The sequence below is a fragment of the Varanus komodoensis genome, unplaced genomic scaffold (genome assembly GCF_004798865.1).
Source record: "Varanus komodoensis strain SLA01 unplaced genomic scaffold, ASM479886v1 scaffold23, whole genome shotgun sequence".
NCBI classification, from domain to species: Eukaryota; Metazoa; Chordata; class Lepidosauria; order Squamata; family Varanidae; genus Varanus; species Varanus komodoensis.
Window position 1 is genome coordinate 5,661,094 of NW_025335627.1, and position 24,446 is coordinate 5,685,539.

Sequence of the window (24,446 nt, forward strand, 5' to 3'; positions counted from 1 at the left end):
GGTGTCCTGTGAGTCTCAGAAGCCTGATAAAGCAATGGCCTCTAGCCTGGAAGGTCCCAGAGTAACAGATTATTGGTCACTGGATGGTTTTCCCCCTTCCCCAGGCCCTGCTCTGAGCTGAGGGAGTGGGATCAAAGCCAGTACACATAATGTAGTCTAGAAGTGCTAAACCTGAATTAACCCCTCAGCTCAACTGAACAAAAGGTTATTTTCCTTAATTAATTAATTAATTAATTGAAAGCTTTTATATCCCATCCTTTTACCAGATTCTCAGGATGGTAATACAATAATAAGGCACAGCATCAGCATCAACAAATAAAACCCATTTTAAAACAGTATTAAATCTTAAAATATTGGGAAAATAAAATGGTTTTGGACTGGTGCCAAAATAGTGTCAGCGCCAGGTGCACCTCTCTGGGGAGCAAGTTCCATAACCAGGGTGCCACCACAAAGAAGGCCCTTCTCCAGGTAGCCACTCTCCTTCAAAGAGGGTTTCCAAAGAAGGGCCTCCAACCCAGGATACCTTGTCTAATCCTTCACCAAAACAATGCAACTATGGGAAGGCTAGAGGCAGAAGAGCGAGCGGAATAGGCTCTTGGATTGAAAATAAGCAATATTAAAAGTAACCTTGCAGAAAGCAGTAGGACGTAGGTTAGTCATTATTAATTTAAACACCATTTATTTCAGTGGCTGTACTAGGTTAGATTCAACCAAAGGTTTTGTTGGCAAGGGTTTAAATCTTCTCTGAACCTTGTCCTGTGTACCAGCTTACAATCTGTTTATGCCTGGAGTCTTAAAACACAGTCTTCAGGGATTTCCTTCATTAATTCCTGTGAGCAATACTTATTCTGTTTCCATATTTTGATAAAATAGCAATAAAAATAGGTTCCTTGTTCTCATTTTTTGCATTACAACTTGACAAGACTATAACTTATTGCATAGAAGTGTTGTGCTAGCTTAGTTATTCTTGTGAGTGTGAGTTTGGAAAATGTATGAACTGTACTCTCACAAGACTGTTTTTAGACCAGTCTTTAAAGACCCTCTTGAGGATTTTTCTGGAAGAGACTTGTATCTTTATCATTAAACAACTGGCAATTCTTTAAAATGCTGTTACCTTTTAGACCAGCTATGATTACTAGTTATTTATTTGTACCTTTAATCATTCTGGGATCAAATTTTTGGTGTCTCCTTGCTCTCCTGATTTTTGTGTCTTAGAATATTTATTTAGTTAATTAGCTTAAAAATGGAACAGGGCTGGCACAAAACCAAGTGCAGTGTTGTCCTTAAATGCCATCTTCAATAGAGTTTAAAAGAATAATTTTGTGAATGGGAAGTTCCTCCTTTGCCTTGTGCTGTGGTTCCTGAGCATGTCACTCCTTTTTTAGTCTCACTATTTTTCCTTCTGGGAAATAATTGCTTTATGACCAGCCCTCTGTCTCATGAAGATGGCAGCCATTTTATCACTGGGAAAACCCACACAGCAGCCATTTTGTGAGAAGACCCATAGCAATCAATTAAAATTCCTAATGTGCCCATCAACCCTAAAAGGGTTGCTATACTTGTGGACTACAGAACTTGGAATCTATGTTATTTGTCATCTACAGTAACTACTGATACCAGAATAGGAATATTTCAGTATTAAAACAAAAAGTCACCAAAATGGCTTTGCAAAGATTGCTGTTGCAACTGTTCCTAAACAAATGCTTCTCATGTTATATTGAGTTGACTTCCAAAATTCTAGAGTTGCAGAAAATATTCAACTCTGGAGCAGGCCGGATAATGGATTGGGGGCATCCAACCCACCCCAAATATAATGCATATCATTCCCCAGACCATCTAGCATTTGTCTAGACAATATTTCATTCTGGTGGAAGGAGTTTGAGGAAGGGGAGTACTATGAGATCCTGGACAGAACAATTGCTATAAATATTTGATACAGCTACAACACCTAGAGATGCTTGGATTCACATATTGGTTCAGGAAGTATAAATGGATCAAATTTCCCCTTGAACTCTAGTTATGTCCTAAAGGCATATGCCTTTCCATATGTGTTTTTGGATTTCTTGGGGGTGAATTTATTATCCTTGGGGTCTTAATTCATGCCAGCAGGGGGAGACAATGCATACGGCTGGGTTGTTTCTACTCTGAACTGCTTGAAGAAGGTATTGCCAAATGTGAGAACTCACTCAAGCAGATAACAAAACCAGGGCAATATCTATGTTGTGTATTTAGACTACAACATCCACGTTGAAAATAATTGCAGTTGTCTCTATGTATGTGCCTCCAATAACTCTTAAATTACAATGAATTTTCTCCCACTCCAAATGTGGTCTTATCTAGGAACTAACACAAAAATCCAGGGAAGCGTAAATACATCAAGGACCTGATTGTATTGTCTGATGCTTGTGATCCAGAATTTTCCCCTGCTATTCAATTGTGATCTTTATTATACTTGAAGAACAATGTTATGCACATAATGTTTAACTTCACTCTCCTACCCACCCACAATCATTTGTCTATCATAAACAGAAAGTGTATAGCAAGGGATGAAAGAAAACAATTGCAATGGTCTCTGTGCAGAAGAGCCTAAGGAAGCTCATGAGTGCCCCCTAAAGCTCTTGAGGTGTAAAACACCAGGAGAAGGATGGTGTGACTGGACTGGACAAGATACCCTGTTCCGAGGGCAATGACATCCTGGCAGCTGGCCAGAAACAAGGATGTTTCAACAGTCAAACTGGAGCGTAAAATATGAACTTAGAAAAAGTCACTTACAAATGTTTTTGAACAAAACTTCAACACAAATTCAAAAATAACCTCCTCATATAAAGTTTACAATAGCGTGTTTTGCTACAGTCTTCCATGTCAGAGATCTTCTGGCCTTTGATGGTACAGGCTGCATTTATCTCTGAGATTCTGCAAAGTGTTTTTAATGGTTTAGGGTTCATTTCTGGGGTTGCATACTGGAAGCTGATAAGCCCCCAAACTCAGAAACGTGCAAGCATCCTATGCTGGGCAGGAGGAAGAGCAGTGGAAATTTGGCCTCCTAGTCCTGCTGCCCTGCTTGCTTGTTGGACTGGATCTTAGCCCATCCAGCAGCAGAATTTGGCTGCAGTGGGAGGAAAGACTGACAGAGAGATTCAGGCCACTCCAGTCTCCTCCCAGTACCCCTACTCAAACATCAACTTTTACCAGCTCTGGCATGGGAAAAGCCCTACCAGCTCTAAGCAGGAGCTCTGATTCCCAGCTCTGAGGAGAAAATCCTAAATAGCCTACAGCCCCTCAGATGCTTTCCATTGGCCATAGGATTGCTCCCTTAATATGCTTTAATTTTATGCTATTTTTGGAAAATCTTGCAGGAAAAGAGCCTATCAAAACACACTAACCTTGACAAAAATTTTCACAGCTTCTGAGATCTGTGCTTGCGGGGGCACATGCTTTCTGATTGGCATGCAAGAGGTCCCATTGTGGATGCCTAGCTTTTCCAAGTGGGAAGGCAGGAATCCTGGAAAGGCACTGCCAGCTGGTGTTTACAATATTGGGCTAGAAGGACCAGTGCTCTGCCTCAGTATGAGGCAGCTCTCTATGTCCCTAATCCAAATATTATGACATAATATGTAAGAGTCCTAAAATACAGAGTTAGCACTGATGTTTTGAAAGAGTTATGCACAGACACAGAAAAAGGGAAGCAGAGGAGTTGCACTTGAATAAATTGAGTTCTATCAGGGAGGAACTTAATACATTGCAAGATTAGTCCTTAACATAAATGTATTGCCACGTAGCAGCCACTCAACAAGAAGTCTCCTAAACTTCTATGATACTGTAAATAGATCTTGCAGTTTTTAGAAGAGGCAGATTCAGAGTGCCCCTGTTATGAGCTTAATGCAGGGAGAGAGGGAGCTCCAGAAACTATTTGTTGGATATTTCATCTTCTGAATAATTCACCTACCCCTTTCAGATTCCACTTCAGATTCCAGGAGCCCTGGTACCAATTAAATTTTGCCACAAATCTGGACAGAAAATCCCTGGTTCAGTTCTACCCAGTGATGCAGTGATATATTTTGATATGTAGACACTTCTCATGACAGTCCCCATGGCTTAAAATGAGTTTGCAAGGGAAGGGTATGCACTGAAGATTGTGTTATAGCTGGAATTCCTCTGTCTATATCTTACAGATATTTTCAAAACTTTAATACTCTGTTTTGTCAATTTTTCTGATGTTTCTGACACAAATCTGGATCTTGTGCTGTATCATTGGGCGTATCTTCCTGTTTATACTAGGTTTTGATTTCCCATATTAGATTAGATGTTTCACCTCAGTTTTGGAGGCTTCTTGCCTGAATCCTCATTACAAATGGATCACGTCGGGCTCTTAGTATATTAAGATGGACAGGTTTCCTCCTACAATTATGATCACTAGAGACATGCAGCAAATAATATTGCATCAAGCACATTTTGATCCTCCCCTGCATGCAGCATTGAATTTATGACAAATTCCAGACTGAAAAATTGATAAGAAAATATTTGGTTTTTGTGGTAATTTGGACAAATAGATTTTTTAAAATAAAAAAATGGATTAATTAGCTGGAATGATGATGAAACTCAGTAATTTTCAGATTTTGAATATGTGCTAGTAACAATTTGCCTATGACTGAATGGCAATACATTGATTGCAAAATTTGATAAAATCTAGGTTTAAACCTGCTCCCTTTACAACTTCACAGTCTCCTCCACTATTGGAAACAGTTTTTGAAGTTGAGATTGTCCCACAATCCATGTTTCCAAATATGTATCATTGGCAAATAAATATGCTAAAGCAGTAGTGGTACAGAAAACTAAAATGTCCAACTTAGTCTAAGCAATGGATTATTGCTTTAGCATCTTTATCTGAAATCTCCATAGATCTCAGGTTATTTCATATTTGACTAAAACACTTGCCTCATGTTTATTGGATGGTACAACATCTGGTAAGTGTTTAAGTCAGCTAACTGCCTGAGGTGTAATACCTCTTTTAACCATATGTTTTGGCAATATTCAGTAGTTGCCTCTATTGAGGAGAAAGTTATAATATGGATAAAGTTTGTATTGGAAAAACTCCTTAATATCTACTGATGCATATATTCTTTTAAATTATCTACCAGATTCCTAGAAGGTAATATATGGTTTATGTAAATGGATTTTCTGCATCCCTTTGAGACATATTCAGAGAGATAAATGGTCACAGCCCATACTACAATGGATCAAGGACTTAACCATGCTTTCAATATTTGAATTAATGGCTTATATACATACCACTCTCAAGTGTGTGTGTATCTCAAATGGAGCTATGTGTCTATGTATAAAATCCCTGGCACCTCTAGTTAGGCTTGGTGATAGGGTGGCACTCCACATTTTTTTATAAAGGAAATTATCACCAAAACAGAAAGGAAGACACTGATTTACATATAATTTACATACATCTATGTATTTATTTTATTAATTATTTATTAATTGCTTGTGTATGCTGCTCCATAGTCTGCAGGCTCCCTGGGCAGCTCACAAGCAACAGAAACAACATCCTAACTATAATAAAATAAAGCAATGCCATCTGAAGCCACATAAAATCCAACTAATTTAAAGTATGAAAACAGGAGGATAATATAAACAGTAGAATCAGCAGCAAAAAGCAAGTAAAAGCATGATTCTAAAAACAGGTACTAAATAAACAGTCTTTATTTGGCAGCAAAAAGAGAGCAATGAGGGTGCCAGTTGCACCTCTTCGAAAGGTGAGGTACGATAACAGAGAAGGCCATTTTTCCCACCAATCCCATCCCTCATTCGGGGGGAGGGGTACGAAGGAGGGCCTCTTTTGAAGATCTAAGTGGTCTGGTAAGGGTGCATGGAGACAGGCATTTCCTCAGATATCCTGGTCCTAACCCATTTAGGGCTTTATATGATAGTATAAGCACTTCAAATAGGTCCCAGGGAATAACAGCCAGCCAGTGCAGTTGGTGGGGGGCCAGCATGATACGTTCTCTAAGACCAGTCCTATGTATTCGCAGAGCTGCAAGTTTAGGAACACTTACTATAATTTTAAATAGCAACACAATATATTTTACCATAATGAGGAAGACTATATATCTGAGGTGCCACTTGCTTTAGACCACACTAAGTTAAATGGACCAATAGTTTGACTAGGTATAAGTCAACTTCCTCTGCTTCTCCCCTCTGCAAGCTTATGACCCTTGCTTAAAAAGAGCAGCACTGGACAGCTTATGGACACTCCAGGGCATGCATGCAGCGTCTGGAGCAAGCAGCAACCCCTGTTTTTCAATGGGAGAGGCATTCCATGGGCACACGCCTTCCTGCATGCAGAGCTACCTCCTTCACTCCACTGGGTGGTGAAGACCTTGCAAGCATGAGGCCTTGAGCTGCATCCTCAGGCCCTTGTATGCTCTGGACACTCCTGTCCAGGTAACTGCACTTGTGCACAGTGTGAATGCAGGGAGAAGCTGGAGCCAGCCAGCAGGAAGATGTGTGAAATTTGTTTACATTTCTTTTTGATCCAGATTTACTCCATTCACACCTTCTGGACTTGGCACAGGCTGAGATACTATCTGTGGTTGAAATCCATACATTTCTGACTCCGAGCTTTAAATGTTAGCCCTTTGAATTGGGCCCAAATTTCAGTTGGCAACCAGTGGAAATGATAGAGGACTGGCATTATATGATCATATCTTCCAGTCCTCAGCAGCAGCCTTGCTGCTCTGTTGTGGACCAGTTGGAGTTTCTGAACCATCTTCAAGGGCAGCCTTGAAGATAGAGAGCATTTAAATAATCTAGATGGGAAATTACCAGTTCATGAATAACTGTTGCATACATTTCAAAGCTGAATGCATACATTTCAAAGATGTGCACACTTAATGCAAACATTTGGAATATATGCATGGAAATATACACAGATTTACATGCAAAAAGAAAAAAAACTTATTCACAATCAGAATAAGCTTCAAGATGAAATTAGGAGAACTTCGGCAAGTTTGAGTTTTGCTGATTTATCAGACATTACTCCCAATTCTTCAGTGGGAGTACATGTAATTAAATACATGAGTATGAAGCAAACCTTCCAGCATTTCAGAAATGACACAGGGCATGCATGTAAGGCTGTTATGTTCATAATAAGGAAACTGAGCTGAGCTTTCCACCAGATCCTGGCTGCCAGCCACAATTGCCTCTTTTCCATTGATAGAAACGCCCAGGCACTGTTTCCTCTTGTTGTTCAGGATGTACTAGAAAGACATAATTGGCACAACAGTGTGTATTTCTAGCAGAGGGATTGACAGATGAGTCTATTTCCAGTCCATGTCCATTTTACCTGTTCTCAGTACTAGTTTAGTTCTGTCCCTTTTCTGTATCTATCTGTGATTTAAACAAATACACAAATTTAAACAGAAGGCATTTTCTCCTAAAACATACACCATGTACACTTGAAGATTACATTTTTTTTAAACTGGATACGCTTAATTTGCACTTCCCAGACTAACAGGGAAATTGTAATGCTGTTTTGTTTTTTCAGCTCTTGAAATTTTGTGGTATAAATCTGGCCCAAGAAATGTTCATGAAATGCCTTTGGGGGGATGTGAAAAAATTATATTTTCGAGGGAAATGCACATAACTTAAATGCAAATTTTCCTGTGATTTAAAAAATATGGAAAAATGACATACTGAATATATGATGGAAGACACGCAAAACTTACAAGGGATAGAAATAATGGCATTCATTCATTCCTACTCATAAAAAGGGGCCTATGCACACTATTATATTAACTGCCTGTTCATACACTGAGAAGGTGTGTTTGGCTGCAACTTTCCAAGGCATGTACTCTGTGTATACATGCAGATAGATACCTGTGTACTATTATCTGACCAAGATTTATGGAAGTGCTTTCTGTGCAAGGAAAAGCACAGCATGTCAGACTGTTTAAAAGAATGAACGAACATTAAAGGTGTTAATCATAAATCTATGTCTAAAATTTAAACAAGGTGATACAGCTTAGGCAAAGTAAAGTAGCTCAGTTCTATGAGCACTAAGTATGTTAAGCTACTATTGATTCTGGTCCCATCAAATTAAGTGGTAAACTTCCCCTGACTTCAAATAGGATTACAATCTCATTTTTAATGTAGTAAGGAAGAAAAATAATTAAATACTTGCTTTCAGGTTGATGATTTCCATTATAGGCGGCCAATTATAATAAACCATCTCTTTTCCTTCTTGTGGTGAATGTAAGAATTCAATAGATCATTGCAAAAATGCAAAAGATTTTTGCATTTCAAAATTTCAAAAACACACGTACGCCATCTTTTTCTATTAGAAGAGAGGAAAAACCCAGCCAACCCTCAATCAGTAGTGAAAGCATTAAAATATTTGCCATTAACAAAAAATGTGCCTTTCTCTCATATATGCCCTAACTACATACAGCTTCATTCTAGAGGCCCAAGGCCTGTGGCCTTGATATTTTATTCACATAGGAAGAATGGCATGCAGATATGGTTGCAAATTGTCCTATGTGGTCCCTTAGGCAAGAGATGGGGAACTTGAACAGCACTAGCAGCTTGCAGAGAAATCTGGCAGCCTTCCCCAATTAAATACCCTCTGGATGTCCTGGACCACAACTTAGATGGTCATGGCTATTGATTGCTGGGTATAGATGGAGCTGAGACCAACACATCTGCAGGGCACAACATTTGGGAAAGCATCTTGTATAATTTTCTGCAGCAGAGTTTTTAGCTATAAGAGCTTAGAAGGTATTGCTGTTTTCCTCCTTGCAGCTTATAAATTACATTAGAATTTTTAAAAAGTCTGCAGGGGGGAAATGTGGTCATCACTCAGTGGTCACAACACTGCTGTGTGAGAGTATCACCACAGGTTGGCGTTCTGGGCAGAACTGTAATAGCCAAGGGTGCTGCTGGGCTTGGTCCGAGGCAATCCCAAAGACCACCCAGAAAGTAGCTGGTGAGGGTGATTAGTACGCAGGGCCAGCACCAACACTGAATCCAGGCTGTAATGCAGCATCGTTTCTCCTTAGTTTTTTTAAGACATTCTGCTTCAGGGCAACTGGCACTGTGCATGACTATAGGTAAATGTAATTATTTTTACATTTAAAATACACAATCATTTTCCATAGAAGAATTATCGGTTTGCTTTGAAATGCTTTCTGCATCAGAGCAGAAGAAGCAAACATTTTAGTCCTGTGGTCATGACAGTGTGATGCTTTAACTGTGCCATCAGAAGGATCTTTGGAAAGACAAAAGACCAACAACTCCCAGGGTTCTCCAGCCAGCAATCTTGACATCAGCAAGGGGAGGGGGGCATAGGAGTATTCCAAGTCCCATTTCCAAAATCCTGCAATCTTGCAGTTGAGGTCCACAGGTCAAGCCCCTGCTCTGTCCTTCTCGCAGCTGCAGAGGTCACAGCTGGGCCTCGGAGAGGACAAAAGGGGCTGTGCTGGGGTTGGAGGGGGGCAGCTGGGGACCAGGACTTGTGCTGATCCATATCAGCACCCCAGGCTCCTTCCCTCCCTCTCCCAGGCACTTCTCTCAATGGCCACACACGGCCGCCTGGCTGACATATGTGGCAGGGGACAGCAGGTGGAGAGTGCTACCAACATGCCTTTTTCCATGCACGGGATGCCCAAAAGCCTCTGATTTTGGAGGCTTGCGACCTGTGAGGGTACAAGCATTGCACTGTGCCCTAAGTGAGTTCACAATGAAAAACTGCACACGGTCAAAGTATATGTATGCATGTTTGTACATATGTATCAAGGACGGCAAACAAATGTCTTGCTTTGGTTTTGGTATGTTTCATGCTAATGTGTTTGGACTGTGGGAGCAGTTGGAAAGCATGGAACGGCAGCACAGAGGAGCTATGGGGAGATGAATGTTGCTTGCTGCACAAGGGAAGTAATATCCATGGCTTTCTGAAGTGGAGTGACTGTAATACCATGAAGCAGGTGAGGCTGAAAGCCAGCACAGCATAGTGGCTTGAGGGCCACAGGGGGATTTGGAAGATCCAGATTCTAGTCCCCACTCAGCCATGGAGCTTACTGGGTGACTGTAGGCCATTCACTGACTTGCAACTGAGCCCACTTCCCAGAACTGTTGTGAGGGCACAATGGAAAAGAGGGGGAAGATCATGCAAGCTGCTGCCAGGAGCAAGGTTTCCCCCTTCTCACTTACAGAGCAACAGGCCATTCTTTGGCAAAAGCTCTTTATTCTCCCATGAACATCAAACAAACTATAACCAGTGAAGAAAGAGTCTCTGAGCTTGCACAGAGCAGTTCATTGAACCCAAACTAGAAACTATTTCTGAGAACCCTCCTTTTGAGTAGCGCTAAACCCCACCTCTTCAGGACCCAGGCAAGCCTCCTAGATGTACATCATCACACTAGTTGGCCAGGCCTTTCTTCCTGACTTCATGATCACCTTGTTACCGGACTGAGCCAGTCAACAGCTGGGGCAAACCCGGGTGGACCTCAGACCCGAGCCAAACAGAGCCTGAGACGAGACTTAGAGCCAAAATCAGCTTTATTCTAGTGCACTATAGAATAAAGGGAGACAAAAGGGGACATTCAGCCCAAAGCAGTGTCTCGAAAGTTGCACCCCAGTACATGCATTTTATACCCTAGGTAACCAATTAGGTCACCTAATACACATCTAATACATTGATACATCAATGTATGCACCCCCTCTTGTGCTGGAGAAAGAGTCTTTTCTTCTGTCAAGGACCAGACATTTCCCATGTCTATTTCTTATCTGCTCGAGATTCACACAGGCTTGCCATGTTCTTACTCCCTGCACATTTGCAACTTTCATGGCGGCTAGAGCCAGTTTCCACTGTCCCTTTGATTACCGTATTCGAGGTCAGGCTAGCGTGTTAGCTGTGGGTTACACAAAGTTCATTTTGTTCTTATCCCCCCTCCCTTCTGGGACAGTAAAACTGTGGTGTTTTTACTATGTGGCCTTCCTCTGGCTAACTACTTTTGGGGCCTTTCTCTGGCCAATTACTCTTGGGGTGTTTTGGGGTGCTGCAATTGGTAACAACCTGGAGACGACAGCCTTGGAATAAGCTCTGGTCTCCACCATCTCTGTATCTGGAGGCCCCAATACCCAGGGCTGATCATCCCCAAGTGCCTGTTGTCTCGCTAGCCCTGAAACACGCACCAAGAACAACTGCCTGTTTCATTCCCAACAGCTGCCTTAGGCTCCTTACAGGGAAAAAGCAAGATATAAATATAATAAACAAGTAAACTATTAACTTTGGGCTCTAAAAGTGACCTAGTTGCATCGAATCCCCTCACTTCTTCTCAAGAACATTGGTTTATGTTCACTGACTCAGCCACGGGGCAAGGGATATGGTTCATGCAGCATACCCTTAGTCCGCATCTGGGTCACCATTTCCATCACACGTTTCCTTTTATGCAGCATGTTGCAGGAAGAGTACTCTCACCTTGGGACCACATGTGGTATGAGTAGAAGTAGTCACTGTCCCTAACATAGTATGGGTCACATCATCATTGTCTCCAATTTCTCAGCAGCTTCAGGGACGGGTTGTGGCTGAGTAGAGGAACACCTGCTCTTTCTGCAGGGGTCCCAGGTTCCATATTCATCATCTCCAAGCAGGACAAGAAAAAACCCTGCCTGAAATCCTGGAGAGTCACCAGCAGACAGTTTCGTCAGTCCTGACGAGATGGACCAATAGAATAACTGTGGTTGACATAGCGGTTTTCTGTGTCCTTTGCATGGTATGTCAGTGGAATAGCCTGTACATTGGTTATTTCATTAATTCATGATGGCTGAAACTATAGTCAGTGGATGGGTTTATGCTTGGACAATGCAATCCTAAGCATGTCTATTCATAAGTAAAGCTTATTGAATTTAGTTAGGGTCAGACCCCATATACATATTTATTGACTTGCAGCCTAATACCTTTTTAAAAATTTTAACCTCAAATGACTAACTCAATGAATGCCCTAAAATCCTAATATTGTTACAGCTATGGATCTGAGAGAAATGAATTTGATTCGCATTTTAACATGAATTTACCTAACAGCACTTTTGAAGCAATTCATGAACCAAAATTCAGTTATCCTTAGAAATTTTCACTCCTCCAAAGTTTTCAGTGGAGTTCTCCAATGAAAAAAAATGTGTAGAGAGGATGTTTTCATCAGAAGAAAGTATGCATAAAAATGTGCATTCTTATACATGATTTTTAATGCATTAAATTGGGGAAATTAGCTGCTCACTCTCTCTTGCTCACTTTCTCAGACTATTTCTCTTATACATATTAAGAGAAATGCGCAACAAAAATGCCTCTGAATTTCCATGTATTTTTTTTTAAATCTTCAAAGTTCAGGATGAACTAAAAAAAATCTAAGTTTAGGATGGACTGAAATTTAAGATTGGAAAAATTAAAATGACAAGAAACTGACACTGATTCATCCTGCCCTAGTTACAGCCGGATAATGCTAAATGAAAAGGGAGTCTTCTCTTTCTATCATATACTATTCTGGCTGATGGATATGATAGGATGCCTCCCTTCCCCTGCCACGAGGATGACCTATGGTCATCACAACAAAGAAACAACTAAAAAATTATCAAAAACATGTCATGACCCCTTAAAATAATAAAACAAAAACTTGAGGGCCAAGTAGAAAGAATTTGACTAACACATTAAAGAGTCCATCATGTACCCTCAAATGCCTGGAAATAGAGGAACTGAAAATACGACACTGGGCAGACCTCTCTGGGGAGACCATTCTACATTTAGGGGGCTACCACCAAAAGGTCTCTTTCCCTTGCTGCTCTCCTTCAAACCTCCCTGAGCAGGCATGTGGAGGAGATCCTTGCAGCATATGTGTAGATTCATAGCAGGAGAAATATACAAAGAGCACAGCTGGTAAGGGAGATGGCTGGTGAGCTCATTGGCAGCAGGAGCACAGATAGCTGGCACAGTCCCAGTGCTCATGCATTAACTAAATGCCCTCTTACATCTGACTCAAAACTGGGGATTAGGGCTTAAGTTGTTGCTTTTCCCCCCTGCATTTTCTATCCAGAGAGTGCGGGGGGGGGGGGACAGGGTGCAATTTTCCAAAGCCCATCCTTGTCCTTCTCATCAATTTCTATTTGTAGTAAACAATGACTAAGCTTGAAGAGGAAGTGGCAATACCATGCACCATTCTTTGGAAATTCTGATTGTGGGTGCTCTAACAATAGGCAATGTTTTTAGTCAAAACCAAGGACAAAACGTGCTTAGCTCATCTCAAAAGATGATTGAGGATGCCCTGAAAAGTGGGTGCTCGCATAAGAAACAGCACTCTCACAAAGTGTAATTATTACTATGGATTCCTCATTTTCAAAAGATTGGCATTGTTCCATACACAAGTCAGAAAAAGAACCAATTTCCTAAAAACAGTTTCAAGTACACCTTCATCAAAAACAAATCCTCAGTCACATGCTGCAGGAACGGAGCATGTTGCTATGCATGAGGCAATGTGGGTGTTTAAATATCTGCCTTTTTGTAGAAACAGAGCTGTGTGCAACACACACAAAATATGTAGCAGCCAGTGTGCAAACTGTTTTAGATCAGTGAGAAAGGATAACAGTAGCAAGTCAGAATGGTTCCAGTCTATATGTATATGTGTACATATTTGTTTTGTGTGTGTGTGCGTATGTATATACAAACACACATATGCATGTATGTTAACAGATACACATACAAGGTATTGTGTAATCTTAATACCATCTGAAGATGTTCATGGCTTGGTTCAAATTTTTATTTGAAATGTTTCAACATTCCCTTAACCCTTGTTTCAGAAAATGTTTTCACTGCCATAAGAATTCAGAAAGCATGGAGTTAAATAAGTTTGCTAACCCTCCCCCTGCTCCAAACAATTGGAATCAGCAGTTTGCATTATTTTAAAAATGAATGCTGAGAATCAGCAATTTTCCTTTTCTTTTTGTCTTTTCTTTTCTTTTTTTAAGATCTTGTCTTTTTTTTATTTAAAGTGGAAAATGACATTAAGTGCAAGGCACTCAACAAAGAAGCAGTCATAAAGCCTAAGTAGTCTTGGAGTTATAAAATATGTCCATGGTGGCAATTCCACTGCCAACAATGAAGTTTTAGGCATTAATATGCCTTCATTGCAGTTTTAATGCCTTAATATTGACTCTATAGCTCTTTTGGGTAATTTTGCTTTCTCTGGTACTTGAAAGGTGATGATGTCAGCGTTCTTCATACTGATTCATATGCAGGTTGATGAAGCTGAGTTATTTATTGAGTTCCATTATATTTTCTATAAACATTAGTTCTCAATAAACAGAGACATTTAGCCGAGGGTTTATTTATTAAATAGGTACTGTACAGATGGTTTTGCCACACATGATGTGCTGCAGAGGATATTACTCAGGAATAATCAGCTGTGTTATAGCTTGGCTAAATTAATAAGATGATAATGATGAAATTGATGCTTTTGAGCTAGGCTTGGTAAATGGTTTTTGCATAAACAAACTGATAAATTTGAGAAGCAATTACTTGCTTGTCAAAGATAAAAACACAACAGAGCCCATTTATAGTTAGGTCCTATTTATTTTTAAAGATTGTACCAGATTTTATGTTTAATACTCTGCAATTAAAAAATAATACTTAAATGAAGAATAATAAAAAACTAACTTTCTGACTTTCTCCTTCAAATCTGAAGAGGCAGCATTGCTTGGTTAGACATCAAGTAAACTTTTTTCAAGGCTTCTGAGCTGAGCAGTGAAGGCTGGTGGAATTCATTGCTGCAATATAAAGAATATTCTCATGAGCTCATGACAAAGAAATGCAGCTTTTACATGTACATAGATGTTAACTGTGTGTGTGCAGTGGAATATAGTAGTGTGTACATGCACACACTCATACAGACACACACAACACACATTAATGAAAACCACACTGTGGCTGATTTAGTCATTCATCATATTCTTTCCCCACCCTCCCCTGCGTGCAGCTCCACACGATTGATTGATTGACTGATTTTATTTACAAGATTTATATGCTGCTCCATTTTCCAGGATGGAGATTTTTGGAGTGGTGAACAATAGCAGATAAAACAGGTGAAAGAATAAAGCAATTGGTTAAAAACAGAATCAATAAAGCAATGCTCCCCTTCTGCTAGCAGGGAGCTTGGTTTACCCAAGGGTACAAATACTAAATGATAGATGGCATCCAGAAAGGGAATAAATACATCAACCTATCTTTACTGAAGAGTGGGGTTTTAAATATCTGCATAAAAAGCAGTAAAGGCATGTGTGTGCATATTGGACAAGACAGAGGGACGTAATTCAGGCCATAATATGTGCACACGTATATACATGCATGGGTGTGTGCGTACATCTGTGTGCATGTGTATATTTGTATTATTCCTATTGTAGCTAGCAATGTCCAGTCAATAATGCCAGTGAATGTAGAAACCAACTGGCACCTAAGTCAAATCTAGCAGGTTTGCAGTTCTCCAGTATACCAAGCCCTGACTTCATCCAACAAATGTTAATATTCCCATAATTCAAATGGAGATGGATGGTGAGTTCATTTCTGTCTTTGGCACCTGCATGGTCTTCCTGGTTGGCATGACTAACCCCCGCATTAACAGCACCAGCACCATACTAAGTCTGGCAACAAGGAAACAATTTAGTTGCTGCTTCTGCAGCTACTGCTTCTGTCTGTGATTCCAAAGCACTCTACAACCGTAAACACACCAGATGTGACGAGAGCAAGACAGAGAAGGAATGTGTCCTGGTTAAGGATCTTGAAGAAATCCACAACAGATTCAAATTACTTAATATTTCTCGGAATCTGAGCCACTGATTCCACAACTGAATAGTTTTTCCTGAGTCACATGACTTCTGTAGATCTGTGGACATTTTAAAATTTTACATAATAGACCTTTTAAAGAACACACAGTTAGTCACATTTCAATATGGAAACATATATACCTTTAGAGCAACCAATGTGCATTTTCCCCATAGACTAAAGGTGTGAAAATATGCATTGGGGGATATGCACAACTTCAGATTTGTGCAAGTTTGTATGAAAAACAAAAAAAAAAGGAGTCTGAAAATCCGTGAAATGGTTTTAAAGTTTCTGAGCATCTGTGCTCCTGATTATGGAGCTGTAATGCATGGGGTGTGAAAGAGCTCTGTGTTATGCACTTCACATACCCAAGATGCACATCAGATGCACAAAAAAGGAAGATGGTTTAAAATATTATATTCACGGAACTTTTGTCTGAATTTCTAACATTGAATGTATAATAGCTCAAGCAAAGTATGCATTATGATGGGGTCAGTTTGCCCCTTACTGTCTCCAAGGCACACACAGACACATGAGCATGCATTATTTCTATTTAATTATAGAATATTCTGCTCTTTGATTTAAAATAGAAAGTTTCAAATGTAAGTAAAAATGATGGTGTACAATTAACAATCACAAAACACAGCAGCAACTTGATTAATAAAATCCATGTTAAGAAGATACTAGTGTCTATAAGCTGGGGGGAAAATGTCAGGTTTTAATTTCGCACCCAAAGGACAACAAACTCAGTGTCAGGCAAGCTTTTTGGGGACAGAATTCCAAAACCAGCATGCCACTACAAAAAATGCCCTGTTTCTGATCACCTCTCCCCCGTTCTCCAACAATGGTTGTACCCAGAGAATACCTTCCTCAAATAACTGGGTTTTAATCCATGTAGGAGTTTGCACATCCTATATGCAATGTGCAAATATCTTAAATGATGACTGCATCAACTGCTCATAGAAGAATTTTACCCATTATTCTTTTACATTGTGCAAATAGATCAATAAATGTCTACACTGCATTGCTCCAACAAGACTTGACCTGGGAACCCTGGAATAATGATCGTCTCTGCTAATTTTGATGAGTATGCCAAAACTAACTTTGTTTCTTTCAGTTTGCAGATATCTATAGTTGCATACAAACAACCTTTTCCATCTAGAACCTGCAAAAAGAGCAGGAGCCCAGTATCTGCGTGGATCAGTTCCAGGCCCCATAGCAGATACCTGAAACCACAGATAATAATGAACACTATATACATTCATTTTTTCATAATTTTGTTACTGCTTATCTAAGCAAACCATTTTTCTTTCCCTATTCATGTGAGAATCAACCACTGTGCAAGCCGTGTCCCTCTTCTGCATCATCAAAGAAGGTCGCCAGTTGAGCAAACTTCACTCCACAAATGCTCGTGGAGTTCCTCTTGGCTCAGCTCACTTTCTAAGACCAGACCAAACACAAGAGAAAGCCCACAAATACTCAAGGGATGGATTCTGTGAGGGTTTCTCCCAACCCTACCACCACGTGCAGCTTTTAGCCCAGGGATCTACCCCTGTTCTAAGGGGAAGGGAGATAGTTAATGCACCATCAGCATATTGGATTTAATGTTTGGCACTGGCTTTGGTACACAGAGCTCTGGCTATGCCTTTGGAAACTTAGAGCAATGACAGCAGCCCAAAACTTTGTTGCTGTACCAGCCAAATTCCCAGTAAACCTGGCAGCTTGGAATGAATCTGCAAAGCAAGGAAAAAAGGGGGGAAATGTTTTAAAGAAAAGAAAAAGTGGAAAGATAAAAAGCACAACATACACTAGGAGTTTTGCCCCATCCCTCTCACAAATAGTTTTCCATTTGCATTTGCCCTTTTAGTTTGATTTAAGGATCCGAGAGCAATACCAAGTAGAATTTGAGGAAACCCCCAATGAAATGAGACTAGACCAAGATGTCTCCCATGGAGGCTTGTCATGAGCAAAATGCCCTTCCACTCAGATAAGGTGAGGTGAGCTATTTTTGCGGATCTCCCCTACCTGCTGTTCCCCTATAGCACTCTCCAGCATCTTGGAGATATGGCACAGAACATTGCAATAGGCGGGGAGGCAGGGAATCAGTGAAAACCATGTGACCAGCAAAAGCACTTCTCTGGCACAAGAGCTTCATTGGATACAACACACTGAATGCCATTTATTTACATCTGAATACTGGCAGGTCCTACTGATGTCTAGCCTCTTTAGGAAGACCCAGCCCTCCCCATAGGCACAGTTGCATGCAGTTCATTTAAGTTTGCACCAATCACAAAAGGTTTTGCCCTGGGAAGCACCATTTTGTCACTTCTTTCCTGTTAAGACAGGAGTAGGCAATGAAACTCTGAGAAAATTAACTAATTAATTCCTGTACTGCCCAACAGCCAAACCTCTCTCGGATGTTCACAGCAGCATATTCAGAAACAATATAAAATATACCAATTAAAACATATTAGAACAGCATAAAAGTTAGCAATACAAAATTGAAAACAAAGAAAAGCAGAAAAACAAAATCTGTATTGCTTTTCTGTCTGTCACCTTGCTCCTCTTTCATTCATGAGTGGAGTGAATTTCTTGCCTGTTGGAGCAGAATGCGAAATGACACTTTTGGACTGATGGCAGAATGTTTTTTTGTTTTTTTTAACCTAACGCAAATATTCCATTTTCCTGTTGCTAGAAAGGAAGGAAATAGCATTATTGTATCTCCCTCTTCCACTCCAACAGGCAAAGCAAAACACTTTCGGCATGAGTGGCCAATCCATCCTATTTGAGTGAAGTGAAGATAAGGTACTTTTACAATTAAAGACATCCCACAGTAGGGCAGACGAGTCAACGGAACTGTCCTTGGAGAATTCACCTGCATCTTTCGGGAAGAAAATGCAAAAGCATTAGTTTTTTAAAGAGGCATGGAAGGGCTGTCCTGTTTTTATGCTAAATAAATGTATGAAGTTTAAAATGTAAAGAGTTATTAATAATTGCTATGCATATCTTGGTAGGAGGTTCAGTGGCTCGGTAATACACTTGATTGCACCTTAAGCAGGTTGGAAAGCCTTCACCTTGCCTGGCTTCAGTCTCTACAGCTTACTCCTTGATGCAAAATCAGAGCCATCTCAAACATTTGTGGGGGGCAAGATGATGCATCTGCTATGGGCCACTTTGCAGATATCAGCCAAAATTGTGCAACCAGGGTGCAGAAAGCCAATGTGGTATAGAGTTAAGAGCGCAGGACTGCAACTCAGATGATCTGGGCTGTAGTCCCCAATCAGTCATGGTGCCAACTGGCTTTCTTTGGGCCAGTCACTGAATCTCAACACAACCTACCTCACAGGGTTGTTGCTGGGGGGGGGGTGTCCAGACTGAAAATTTAACCCTTTGCTCCCCCAAGACTGCTGCTCCACACAGAGGAACACTCCCATTTTTGCCAGCCCATATTAAAACCCAAGCTAAGGCAAAGGGACTTTCACTCATCCATCCCATTGTGGATTGTGCATTGCATTTTGCAAAGCTAATTTTGAGGCTGAATGGGGGTGGGGGGTGCCTCACAACTAACAAATAAGGGGAAAATGAGCCATAACTGTAAAAAAGAGGGTCACTCAAGAGTTTCTTCACTGTTGCTGTAGGATCATTCTAATTAGACAGTGTTTTAAGCCCAATGTGTGTCAATCCAATTAGGCAAATACTATAGATCTAGACTACCCAGCTGAAGTGTGCTTCCTCTCGTGTTGCTGACAGATGCTGATGTCGGTTTTCAGAGAAATGAACATGAATTCATTCAGCAGCTTCCCTTGAAATCCCTTGAACTGTGATAATTCCTCAGATGCTTCCCTGGGATAGTATAGGAATGCAAATGACAAAGGGCCAAATTATTTTTGGTAGGCCTAGCCCTGTCAGAGGCTGCATGTGTGTAGACCTCAAGCCTTCCAACGCAATCTGCGCTTTCCTGAGCTCTGTGCAAACCGACTCTACAATTTCTCTATTCCATTTGTGAGAAACAGAGGAGGCCATTCCGCCACATTTCTCCACAGGCAGGAGAAATTACCTGACATTTTATCTGCAGGTGGAGTTCCCTCTTAGCAGTGAAAGTATCACAGTTTCTTTCTCTTTGTGCCTGAGCCTTTGGATTGGTCTGGGTTTTGTTTCATCTGTGCATGTAGGAGAGGGTTAGTTGCTGGCAGCATGGCCACCATTTTATAACCCTCACAATGACTACGTTGTTCTGGCACATATTGTGAGAAAAATGGCTGCTGCCACAATAAATAGTGGAGAATATTTAGAGAACCTTCTGCTTTTTTCCATAAAAGAGAGAAAAGAACAGGGGCGGGGTCTTCTAAACTTTCTCAAGGAAAAATGTTTTCTGCAGAACTTTGGATCTTCCCTAGCACTTTTTTCCTGTAGCAGAAGGTTCACAATATGGCTACTGCCTTGTTAGATGAAAAGCATTGGGTTTTTGACATGTTTCTTCCTCAGACATTTATTTTGTTGCTGCCTTTAATAGATGCACTCTCTTTTCTGAATGTTCTACCTAGAGAGACGGAACAATTCCATGTAGATTCCATCTTGAGGAAAAGGTCCCACATTTACATTTCCTGAACTGATATACAGACTGGAATGCAGCTATTCTTTAGTATTCTCATTTTTCATAATTTTGCTGTGCCATATTTAAGAAAAGAAAATTAAAGAAAAAGCCTTTCTTTAATTATGGGTGGACTTCTTTCAAGATTTAGCACTTGATCACATGGACGCTGTTGCAGTCTTTTAAGATAAAAAATATGTGAAGCTATTCCTTCCTTCTGCAGTATGTACACCAATAATTGAGCCCGTTAGGCTGCAATCCTGTATATCTCTACTCAAAATAAAGCCCTATTGACACTCCCAAATGAGAGTATAGAGCAGGGGTTGGTTATCAAGTTATGGTGCTCTGGATCTTTTGGCCTACAACTTCCACCTGCCCTTGGCAAAATGGTTAATGGTAAGAGATGATGGGAGTTGTAGGCCAAACAACAATTGGAGTGTCACGAATCCATACCACTGAAGTATAGGATTAGAGATATAATGATTTAAATTATTATGAGTGTGTTGGTATTTTACGTTTCAGAAGAGTGGGTGGGAGAAGGGGATGAGTGAGTGAGCTGATTGGTTGGTGACTGAGAGAGTATGAGCGGAGCGTGGAAGCCTGGGAGGAGAGAGAAAAAAATATCTGGTCTGTTGGCAGTTAACAGTCATTTGTGGTGGGTGAGAAGTCTGTAGAAGCCTGAATCTGAAAAAGCAGCTTTCTCATTAGAATTGCATTTAAGAAAGGGAAAAGGAAGCAGAATATCAGAGGACTAGTCAGATTAGTGACTAGGGAGAGTCTAAACTTACAAGTATTATAAGTGTGTGAGAGGTAAAAGCTGACAGAAACCTGAGTGTAGGAGAGATAGATAGATAGATAGATAGATAAAATGTTTAATATTAAATAATATGTAATATATATATATATATATATATATATATATATATATATATATATATATAAGGCCAAACTACATTCAGAAGAGAAAGGGGGATTTAAAGTGAGGGGTGTTTGTGAAGAGAATGAGTGTGATACCTTAGAAGTTAATGGGGAATATTAATACTCCTTATTCACTAAGGAAATATGTTACAGAAAATCTTGAAACCAGCATTTGTGCAAATAAAGTTTTGTTTTATTGTTAAAGGGGTTTTTTGTTTTTGTTTTGTGAAGCAGAGTCATAGGTTGTTTGAATAACAGAGTCTCATCCTGAGGATCAAGGAGTCTTACAGTTTGGACATGATACAGTGGGAGAGCTTAATGTGTAAGATAGGAATTATATTCCTGGTGGCAGTATTATAGACGCAGAGAAAGAGAGGGAGAAATCAAGAATAACTTGGCACACCATGTCCAAACAAAGTATAGGAGAGCATTTATGACAGAGCATTAAATTATCATTGAAGTTTGGATGCTTTTACAGATTACCTTTGGAATTTATTTTCCCCTCTCCAGCTCCTGCTTGAGATATAATCTAAAGTCCAAAAGTTCCAGTTACTGTTGGTTACTACTAAGAATATGTATTCCTACATTCGGAGGCATAGACTGGACTGAAATTTGAGCTATTTCCTTTTCTACCACTAATGAAATTTGCACACATAAACACCTGAAAACTACATGGCTTTAAAGCAATGTATACAGAAGCAGCCAATTTGTGATTTGCACAAGTTACAATTTTATGCAAGTCAGCAATGTGCTTTTCAGGTGCAGAAATTACAAAAAATATATAAAATGTTCACAGCTTATGGTCTTAGAATCCGCAAAACAAAAACCTGATTCAGATTGGAAGGTGCAGGAAATTCACTGAGCTCAAATGAGCCAGATTCCCGTTTCATTACCTTAGTCCTACTTTTGCCCTGGTATACAGGATGCTGGTTTAGATTACCCTTTGCTTGGTTAGAGCAAAATCTTCATGTGTTCTTTTGTGAACATTAAACTAGAATTTGGGGAGATCAGAAAACAGGGTAAAGTGAACCACAACAAATCCACTGAGGAGAAAAAGCAGGGAAAATCCATTCTTCCCTTTTCCATGCTGAATTTCCAGTATCGGGAACAATTGGCTGTAATTTACCTGCCTGGAAATAATACTCTCTAATCCGTAAATCATTATTCCTGGGGATACATGTATGCATGTGTGGTTGGAGGGAGGAAGAGTTAAATCGTGGCTAGAGACAATGACTTTGTGCATGCTCAGAAGCATTATTATTCCCCTTCTGCATTTTCATTGACTGAGCCTTAGCAGTTAAAACACTGTCTGGGGTTAATCCTGGCCAGCCTGTCCCCCGCCTGTTCCTCTCCCCATGCGATGCAGCACAAACATCCCACAGCCTTCTTTTCTGGATCAGTTGTTTCTCAGCCCAGCCATGAGCCTCCCTGTCTCCACAACCCACTGCCTTGAGTGGCATGAAAGACCCTCCACGTAAGGAGGATTGAAGTGCCAAGGGTAGAGACTGCAAGCAGCACTGCTGCACAGCTAGGCCCTTAATATGCACTTTGTTCTTCTTCACATCCGAATAGGCAGCCTTCCTTATCTGTGACCGGTGGAGTGTTCGTTTTCCATCTGTGTATTCCTCTCATCCCTCCCACCCTTCACCATGGAGAGTTAAGATGCTGTTCCACTCTTTCCTCTCTCCTTTTATATACAGCTTGGCTCCGCAGGTAGAATAATTTCTTTCCAAGTCTCCTGGAGGGGGAAGGGAGGCGCTTGTGCCAGTGATTGATGCCCTGCTTAATACCAGTGTACACAATCTCAAGTGGAACTTAGCGTTCCTTGGGAAGGCACCTTCCAAAATTGACCCTGGGAAGAATTCCTCTCTTGGTTCAGAGCCATTGACAATGAAAGTGTCAGGGATGCGAATGATGCTCATAATAGAGAGGCCTTTGGCCTGCCTTCTATAGCCAGCGGGGCTGAACCACTTACTTCGCAAACCTATTAATATGTTCATTTTTCTATTCAAGCAGATGTGGCAGCAAGTCTCACTGAATTCATTCATACAGTGCAGAGTTGCAGAATCTCAGGACCGGGGAGGGGGGATTCAACCTTCTAAGGGGGATCCCAGACTTACACCTCTGGGATTCCCAAAATGGCCACTCCTTCCCCAGGCTCCACCCTCTTTCACTCCAACCTCAGATCATTTGGTGAAATCCTACCTTTTCTGCAGGGTTTTCCTTCATTCTAAAAGGTTTCAATGCCTCCCCTGTTAGCAAAAGCTTTCCACTAAACTATGCTGGTCTTTGGGGAGGGGAGAGTCACCCCATCTGTTTGTTTGTTTGTTTGTTTGTTTGTTTTGGTTCGGCTAACTCCAGAAACTTCTCCAAGTGGAAATGTGGCTCTTTGGAGTGAAGGTCTACACCAGAGGTCGGCAACCTTAAACACTCAAAGAGCCATTTAGACCCATTTCCCACAGAAAACACTGGGAGCCCTAAAACCTTTTTGACATCTAAAATGAAGATAACACTGCATATATCATTTTTTACCTTTATGCTATGTATAAAAAAACTATGGTGTGTTGCATTTATGAAATCGATGAATGATTCTTTTATATAATCTCCATCTGTGAACGGCTTCCCGTGCTTGACTATATCCGGAGCGACCACAAAACTAGCATATGTAGTTGGATTTGCAGACTTAATCCACTTCTTGAAATGAGTTTTGCTCAGAGCAAGCTTCCGCATCAGTTCCAAAATGGCTTTTTTTCTCTCATCTCCATCCGGATATTTTTCAGCAAAGGCTGTGTGTTTATTCTGGAAATGTCTTGCAACATTCGACTTTTTGTTGTTTGCCAATTTCTCACCACATATTAAGCATACTGGTAAGCCAGTCTCGTCAGCAGTGAAAGCAAATGAATCTGCCCACGTACGATTAAACATTCTGTTTCCTTCTGAAACTTTTCTTTTCTTGGATTTATCCATGGTTGGCCTACCGGGGGTTGAAAAGCTCAATAAATTGCATGCCGTCGAGTGTCACACATTGACAGTTGTGACACATATTTTGAGCGACAGAGTCATAGCAGAGGG